The following is a 9287-nucleotide window of genomic DNA, read 5'->3' as shown; positions in this document are numbered from 1 at the left end:
TCAGATTTGAACTCAGGTCCTCCTAAATCCAGGCCCGTGCTTTATCCACTGCACAACCTAGCTGCCCCAAGACATGGGCTTTTTGACCCAACTTCCAATCCTCTAGCCTCACAGCTTATTTTGTTAGAGTTAGGGACTCGACCTATGATTTCACTGGTATAAGGAGCTCCCTCAACCAATTATAGTTCATCTTCTCTTAGCATTACCTAGATCAGAGCACTGAGAGATCAGACTTGCCCAGGGTCACACAGACAGTAAGTGGTTGGAGACAGGTCTTGAACCTAGTCTCTTTCTGAGGCTACTCTCTGTTATTCACTGTTGCCTTTCAGAGGTTTATTTAATATTATTATAACTGCAAATAGTTCCTTTCCTTTTGTAAATGAATTGACATTGCTTGCTAGGGAATATAGCAATGGAAAGCTAAAATCTCCTTCCAGAAGGACCCTATTGTCTTTCCACCAAAGAACATGCCTCAAGGTCATTGCCCTTGGCCATAGTCAAAGCATTTAGAGATAAAACAACTCCCTTTAAGATACTGACTGTATTTTCCTGCTTACCTATACAGTTTGCCTCTTTAGAGTTTGGACTGTTCATTTTCCTGCTTACCTATGCAATTTTTGCTTTCCATTATTTTGCTTTTCATTCCTAAACTGCTGATATCTCTCCCTATTTCCAAAAATTACTAGTGTATTTCATAGATAATGCTCATCTCAGACCAAACATAGTCATTTTTTTAGAGTTCTATAGTTCCCATAGATCACATTTCTGTATCCAGAGTGGATAAGGGAAACTTTTTCCCCTTTTTTTTTCTCTTATTATGTTCCTCCCATTAGTATGCCTCCCACCTTCATTAAATAATATTTAAAAAATGAAAAATAAGGCCCACGATAGAAAAATGAATAGTCCAGAAAAAAATTCTCATATTGGCCATGTCTGGATATGTATGTCTCAAATATATTTGCCTTCCCATCTAGCCAGTTACTGTCCTGAAATCTCTGGGCACTAGAAAATTGAAATAAAGCTGACTTGCATCAGAGATGGAACTTTTTCTGTTAAAAAGGGAGAGATAATGAGCCCTTATCGGTGTTGCAATATCCCAGTCTCCCATGAGTCGATCTGAGGCACTGGTCTCAGTGTCTGCTCAGAGAGCTGGTGGAGAGACAACTCAAGATGAAGATTTGAGGGGCCATGGAACCACTATTTCCATTCTTCATGAGACCTCTTCTGACTATAAAGAATATCTTTCAATCTGTGTGGATGTTTTCTTTTTTTCTTAGTGTGACAAATAGTTTCCCACAAAATCAGTCATTTAGAAAGTAATGATGCTAACTGTAAAAAATAATATGGACAAGAGAATTGGATCTCAAAATAACACTAGATGTTCCTGGTATGACTTGTTAGTATTCTAAAGATAAAGAAAATAAACAAATTAACCTTTTCACTCCTAGGGTAGACAGTAGTCGAAATTATCAATGAACACTAAAAAAGTAAAATCTATTTTGGTACACAAAAAGAATTCCTCAGCGTCTTGTCAAGAGGATTTAGAAAACAAAATTTAAAATAAGTAATTAATGAACAAGGGAGTTTTTCAAACAGTTATAGCAACTCCAATAGGACATGAATAATAAAAATTACAACATGGCTATTGTATTAACTAATATATACTTTTGGCTGAATTTTGTATTTGTTTTCATGTAATTCATGACAATTTATCACCATCATGGAAGAAATCCAGAAGAGATGGATTCTCTATAGATAATGAGATTCTGCAGATACCCTTGTTTGCACTTTACATTATACTGAGTACATTAATCAAAAGAATATAATCAACAATTACTAATCAATCGATAAATATTTAATAAGTGCCAACTATGTGCCAGGCACTGTATTAAACTATAAGTTTGCCCTAATTCTCTATGCAGAAAAAACAAAGTGGATTAAGAATGCTTGTTGTTAAGACAATAATGTACAGATTGTACAAACTATTGACATGGGGCTTATGATAAATCAGAAGTTTCTCCTGTGAGAAGCAAAACCAAAGATGACCAGATAACAGGACAGACATATCAAGGAATCAAGGGACTATAAAAGTTTAGATTGACCAACTAGATATCAGGATATACATACCTAAGAAGTAAGGGGAGATAAAATTTTATACCAGGAAAGTCAAGTAGAGATAACCCCAAAGGTCAGGACCATCATTTCCAAAAAAATCCCCATCGACTCTCAGGAATATGACAAGCATCTAAGCTTTCCCCATCCCACTCCAAAAGGAAACTTTCCAGTTTTCAATTGGATACCCCACCTATTCTTTATAAAAGCTTTTGCCTTCCTTCTGTTTGGGGGAGAAGAATGTTTCTAAGACCTCCTTCCTAAGGGGTAAAGTCTTTGACTTCCCATTAGATCACTTTTTCTAGCACCAAATAAAAGACCGCTTTAATTCTAAATGGACTGTGTATGAGAACATAATTATTTTTTTTTAATTTTTTTTTCCCCCTTAGGGCAATGAGGGTTAAGTGACTTGCCCAGGATCACACAGCTAGTAAATGTCAAGTGTCTGAGGCCAGTTTTGAATTCAGGTCCTCCTGAATCCAGGTCTGGTGCTTTATCCACTGTGCTACCTAGCTGCCACCGAATGTAATTCTTTATTGTGGAAATTTATTTTGATTTGGGGACCCTACCTTTAGGCTGAGATTAGAAAGCCTTAGGCCCTCAGTGTCTCTCCCCCTCCTCCTCAGCTTCAGCTGAGCGGAAAAAGCCCCGTGGGCTATACAAGACCCCAGGTCAGACAGCTGGGGGAAAAAAAAAGCCCCAGCTCCCTCTGACCTGAGCGGATCCCAGATACCCTGTGCTGAGGCACGTGAAACTTGGAGCGCACCCCGCCCCCCCCCCCCCACCAGCCTCAGCCCTGGCTGGCGGATTAGCTTGGTCTGTGGGGGTAAAAGAAGCCCCGAGATTTGAGTGGAGAGAAGAAAAGGTATATATAGACCTGGGAGTGAGACTAGGAGGGGAGACTACCTAGAGTGAGGAAAGAAAAAGGAGGGAGACTCGGAGACAGACTAGAAGGGGGGAACGGAGGAAGGCTGACTAGAGCAAGGGAAGCTGACTAGGAAGACAGATTAGAAAAGAAGGAGCCGGGACGGACTAGAGGAAGGAGACTAGAGGGAGACGGACTAGAGAAGGACGGACTAGGAGAGAAGCTGACTAGAGGGGAGCCCGGACAAGGACAGAGGAGAGTTCGGTTCGGAAAAGGAGAGACCGGGCTGACAAAGTTACCGGCCTTAATACAAACCAGGGAAAGTGTAACGTGCCCTGAGGCCGGAGGCGGCTAAGGCCCTTATTGTATTCGAGAAGTTCGAAGCGCAGCAGGGGCGAAAGAGACTGCAGGAAAGCAGTCAGGTTGTACATTTTATTTCCCTGTATTCCTAATTTGAAATAGTATCTCATAAATAAACTCTGCTTTGATTATTTAGTTAGAGGTTTCTTAATCTTTAGTCTATCAGTTTGGGAGCAGTGTGGTGGAACTTTATCAAGGCCCACATTAAATGAACAAAGTCAGATAGCCAAATAGTCAACAATCCCCAGTTTAATCCTCCAGTCAGCTTCAGCCCCCAAAATTGGGCTAGTCATTTTAAAATATTTCTACATTATTAAGGAATACCTAAGGACAACCACAACTCCCTCGTGACACTATGAAGATCTGTTTGTGTGTGTGTGTGTGTGTGTGTGTGTGTGTGTGTCACTCTGTCTCTTTTTCTCTCTACGTATATCTTGATAACTATGTAGCTCTATATATACATATAGTTATAAATAGCTATATAGTTAATTATCAAGATAAATGTTTGTATGTGTGTATGTATACAGAGAGAGATCTCAGATAGTCATTGTGAGAAGAAAATGAGCTCAGACCAAAATCTAACAGGAGAAAGAGGACACAGATCTAATATTGGAAAAATATTAATTGCTCATGAGTAGGATGAGTCAATATAATAAAAATTATAATTCTGCTTAAATTAATGTACTTATTCAGTGCCATACCAAATTACCAAAGGAAATTACAAAGCTTTTTTAATGACTCCAAATTTCTCCTTCAGTTTCTTTTTAATTTTTAATGTTTTTTTATTGATGCCTTCTATTCTGTACAACAGCATAATTATCCCAAATATCCCCTCCTTTACCCTCTGAGAGAATCATCCCGTATAACCAGCAGTATTTTTAAAAAGAAAAAAAAATCAGCATACTTATGAATACATTGAAAAAGTTAAAAAACATGTGCAATGTATAATACCTATGAACCTCTGATCTCCACAAAGGGGTGGGTTGGGGATGTCCTCTTATATCTCTTCATTTGAGCCCTGTTTGAGCTTTATAATTTTGCTGCACTCACTTTTGGGTTTTTGGTGTATAGTTGTTCTTTCCATTTACATTGTTGTAGTTATTTTGCATACTATTTTCTTGGTTCTGCTTACTTCATTCTGCATCAGCTCCTGGAGATCTTTCCATGCTTCTCTGTATTCATCATATACATCATTTCTAATAGCACATTCCATTACATTCATGTACCACAGTTTATTTGGCCATTTCCCAGCCAATGGAAACTTTATTTCCATTCTTTGCTATCACAAAAAGTGTTTTTTAAAGTGCTTTATCTACTGCGCCACACTATTAAGTATTAAAGCCTTTTTAGTTAAAAAAAAAAAAACAAGTAATTGGCAATTTAAAAATATTTAGACTTGAAATTAGAATAAAATATTTTAATAAAAGTCCATCTTTAGAACACCAATATACTTCTGGTGAAGAATAGTTTTGGGTTATAGAACCCTGCACTATCTAAAGAATTAAAGTAGAGAAAGGACAGTAGGGAAATAATGGACTTGGGCGTACTGATATTACAAACAAGAGATTATGAAGGAGAAGTGTAAGGGATGTCATTAAAAATAAATGATGGGGGGCGGCTAGGTGGCGCAGTGGATAAAGCACCGGCCCTGGATTCAGGAGTTCCTGAGTTCAAATCCGGCCTCAGACACTTGACACTTACTAGCTGTGTGACCCTGGGCAAGTCACTTAACCCCAACTGCCCCGCAAAAAAAAATAAAAAAATAAATGATGGAGGATAAAGCACTGGCCCTGGATTCAGGAGGGCCTGAGTTCAAATCCAGCCTCAGACACTTAACACTTACTAGCTGTGTGACCCTGGGCAAGTCACTTAACCCTCATTGCCCTGCAAAAAAAAAAAAAAGAATGATGGAAAAAGATGAGCCAATCACATGGTAAGAGCCAGGAATCACCAATAATTAATGAACATACTCCATTGGTATTCTCATAATGTCAGTTCAAGGAAGATTCTCCTTTCCCTGAATAGTGGGTGGATCTCCTTGTGCTGAACTTATGAGAAAATATGGATAACACATAGAACGGGCAGGCAGGGATGGATTGTGGTCTATGTTGTTAAAGAAATTTATCAATGAAATAACAGATGCATTGAATTTTTTTTTTTTTTTTGGTGAGGCAATTGGGGTTAAGCGACTTGCCCAGGGTCACACAACTAGTAAGTGTCAAGGGTCTGAGGCCGCATTTGAATTCAGGTCCTCCTGAATCCAGGGCCAGTGCTCTATCCACTGTGCCACCTAGCTGCCCCAGATCCCTTGAAATTTTAAGGCATTCATGTAATTGTAAACTACAATGCACATAAATTCATGTAAATTATAATTCATGTAAATTTTTTTCAATAAAGAATATTTATCATATGCATAAGTAAATGTGATTTGATTTTTTTTTTCGTGAGGTAGCATGCTGTAGTGGATGGAGAGCTGTCCAGGAAGACCTGGCTTCAAGTCCTACCTTTGACACATATTGGCTGTGTGATTCTGTGCAAGTCACTTAACCTCTTTTTGGTTTTGGTTTTTGTTTTTTATTTTAGTGAGGCAGTTGGGGTTAAGTGACTTGCCCAGGGTCACACAGCTAGTAAGTGTTAAGTGTCTGAGGCTGGATTTGAACTCAGGTCCTCCTGACTCCAGGGCCGGTGCTCTATCCACTGCACCACCTAGCTGCCCCCACTTAACCTCTTTTTGCTCTAGGATAGGGCTTCTTAAACATTTTCTACTTGCAATTCCTTTCCACCTGAGAAATTTTTACAAAACCCCGGGTATGTAGGTGTCTAACAAAGCTTCTTAACCTTTTACTGTTGCTGTGTCCTTAGAGCAGCTTGGTGGAACAGTGGATAAAGTGCCAGGCATGAACTCAGGAAGACCTGAGTTCAAATCCAGCCTTAGACACTTAGCTGTCTTAGCTTTGTGATCCTGTAGTCACCCAGCTGGTAAGAAGGTATAAGAAACCACATTTCAATGCAGATTTTTTTTTCTGGCTTCAGGTCAGCACTCTATGATAGATTACAATGCAGCCTCTAAGAAAGTTGTAGTCAATTTATGTTTTCTTATTCTGCTGAACAGTTTCTTTCCAGTTCCCTGCAGTTAGATGAACCTTGGAAAACAATTTTTTTTATTATGTGAGGAATCATGACCTCTCAATTAGATGCCTCCTGGTGATTACCATGCACTGGGACTGGGGGAGGGAGATGCGAGGTAGTTCTGGAAGTCTAAAGTCTTTATTTTAGCAGATTCTTGCCTTGAATCTTTGAAAGTTGATGAACCCAGGCAGCATAAGGGCAGTAAAAAGAACTGCAATTTAGGAGTTGAATCTTGCCTCTATTCTCAACTACAAGAGTACCAGTTTTCCCATCTATAAAAGGAGGAGATGTTCTAGATGGTCTCTATAGGGACCCAGCAGTGTTCTAGTAAGTGTTTAATAACCAGCACTCAGGGGGTGGAGTGATGTATACATGACACACCTTTAAGTTTAACCTGTATTATTAGCATTTTCTCCATCTCTTTCTTAAGTATAGAAAATTGATAAAAACAATAAATTAAGGGGGCAGCTAGGTGGCGCAGTGGATAGAGCACTGGCCTTGGAGTCGGGAGTACCTGAGTTCAAATCCAGCCTCAGACACTTAACACTTAACTAGCTGTGTGACCCTGGGCAAGTCACTTAACCCCAATTGCCTCACTAAAAACAAAAAAACAAAAAAAAAAACAATAAATTAAGCCCTTATTTGGTGTAAATGCTCACACTGAAAATTTAACAATTTTCACAAATCAGTACTGCCCTTTTAAAGGTGCCTGCCAACTCTAAATCTTATTAACTCATTTATTTTCCTTTTGTTGTTTAGTCGAGTCTGACTCTCTGTGGCCCCGTGGACCATACTGTCCATGGGGTTCTCTTGGCAAAGATACTGGAGTGCTTTGCCATTTCCTTCCCTAGTATTATTTTCCTACCCTGTAGCTGAGGAGGGATTCTGAGTTTGATATGAGTTTCTGGCAGACCCTGATGTTATATTTTATTTTATTTATTTATTTATTTTAGTGAGGCAATTGGGGTTAAGTGACTTGCCCAGGGTCACACAGCTAGTAAGTGTTAAGTGTCTGAGGCTGGATTTGAACTCAGGTACTCCTGACTCCAGGGCCGGTGCTCTATCCACTGCGCCATCTAGCTGCCCTGATGCTATATTTTATGAGTAAGAGAGATACCAGTCCAGTTGAGGTGATTTGACTTCACCCCATGCTCCAGGAGAGCAAATTAGAAAATAGTTGGGGTCCCTAATCAGCCCTTAGACCATTCAGGAGCAGTTCTTTAGGAGAGGAGAGCCCAATCCTTATAAATAAATGTAAGAAAGATGTCAAGATTAAGCTGAGGTTTCAGTCACCCTACCTACAAAAGGCATCTGTCTAGCTGGCAGCTTGGGAGGGGAAATTCTGGTGAAGCCGGATATTCCAGAGTATTACACAACCATCTGCCATAGTGAATCTTTGTGGTTAAAATTCTAGCTCTGCTACTTACCAGCTGTGTGACCTTGAGTAGGTCACTTCTGCAGCAGGAAGTCCCAAAGGAATGAATAATAGCATCTCTTCCTTGCATAGGAAGGGGGTGTCAGTGTGGCATTGAGGGGGAATGCCCGCTTGGGGTATACACCCAGATTTCTGCCAGGTCACCACTGGGAGCAACTGAGCTGGCCGGCCAAAAGCAACCTGCTGTCCAAAGAGACTACAGGTGAAGAGCTAAGCCAGGAGCCCTGAGAACCTCAGGTCAAAAGATAGTTGGGGTGCCCTGCAAACCAAAAAAAAAAATCATTCGTAGAGTGTTTTAGACTTTACACAATGCTTGACAGATATTATTTCATTTTATCCTCACAGCAATCTCTGGAAGGTAGGTGACCATTATTATCCCCACTTTACAACTGAGATAACTAAGGCAGACAAAGATTTAGTGACTTAACCAGGGATCACACAGCTAGTAAGTGCTAAGACTGGATTCGAATGCAGGTCTTCCTGCTTCCAGGTAGGTTACTATCTATGGAGCCTCCTAGATTGTCTAGCAATGGTGCCTACAGAAATAGGTGTGGGAGGGAAGTGATCCACCCCAAAGAGAAACATCCAAGGGCTGAGGAGAACACTGTCCCTTCTCTGAGGCCCCCAAGTCTATTCACTAAGTACTACACTGAGTTTTCAGAGATGGAAGTCAAACCTCATTAGAAGGTGAGCTCACTGGAAGAGGCTGTTTATTTTGCCTTTGTGTTCTTGCCAATAAACCTGTTCTTTGTTTAATATTTTGTTAGCCTCAGTGCTTGCAGAGAATTTGGTCACTTAAGGAGACATAAGGCAATTCTGATGTTTATAGGGCTACCCTATGTGCTGGCAGAACCAAGCAGATGAAGAGAAGGAAAACTTAAAGACTGAACCTGGTGCATCATAGCTGACCTACTGAGCAATGGGTTATACCACTTTTCTGGGCCTCAGTTTCCTCATCTGAAAAATGAGGTGGGTTTTTTGCTTAAACCAAATTTCCCCTAAATTTCCTCTAAATATAGAGGCAGTTGAATTATTCTTGCATTTGAAATTATTATTGAATATGAAATATTATTGAATTATTAGCCAGATTAATATGTCTTAATGAAGGGAAACCATTTATCTAGCACCTAAATGCTAGATTTATGAATTCTATATGAGAGAGCAGGAACCATCTGGTCAAACAAAGGGATAAGCTCTTAGACTCCTCCTTAAAGATGTATTATGGAATTTTTTTTTTTGCAGGGCAATTGGGGTTAAGTGACTTGCCCAAGGTCACACAGCTAGTAAGTGTCAAGTGTCTGAGGCCAGATTAGAGATCAACCCAAAAGCAAATACTATAATAAGAATGGATGTACCTGAGGCATCATGATAAGATTACAGGATTCC

Source organism: Dromiciops gliroides, chromosome 3, assembly GCF_019393635.1.
Source record: "Dromiciops gliroides isolate mDroGli1 chromosome 3, mDroGli1.pri, whole genome shotgun sequence".
Classification (NCBI taxonomy): Eukaryota; Metazoa; Chordata; class Mammalia; order Microbiotheria; family Microbiotheriidae; genus Dromiciops; species Dromiciops gliroides.
This window is presented reverse-complemented; position numbering follows the sequence as displayed.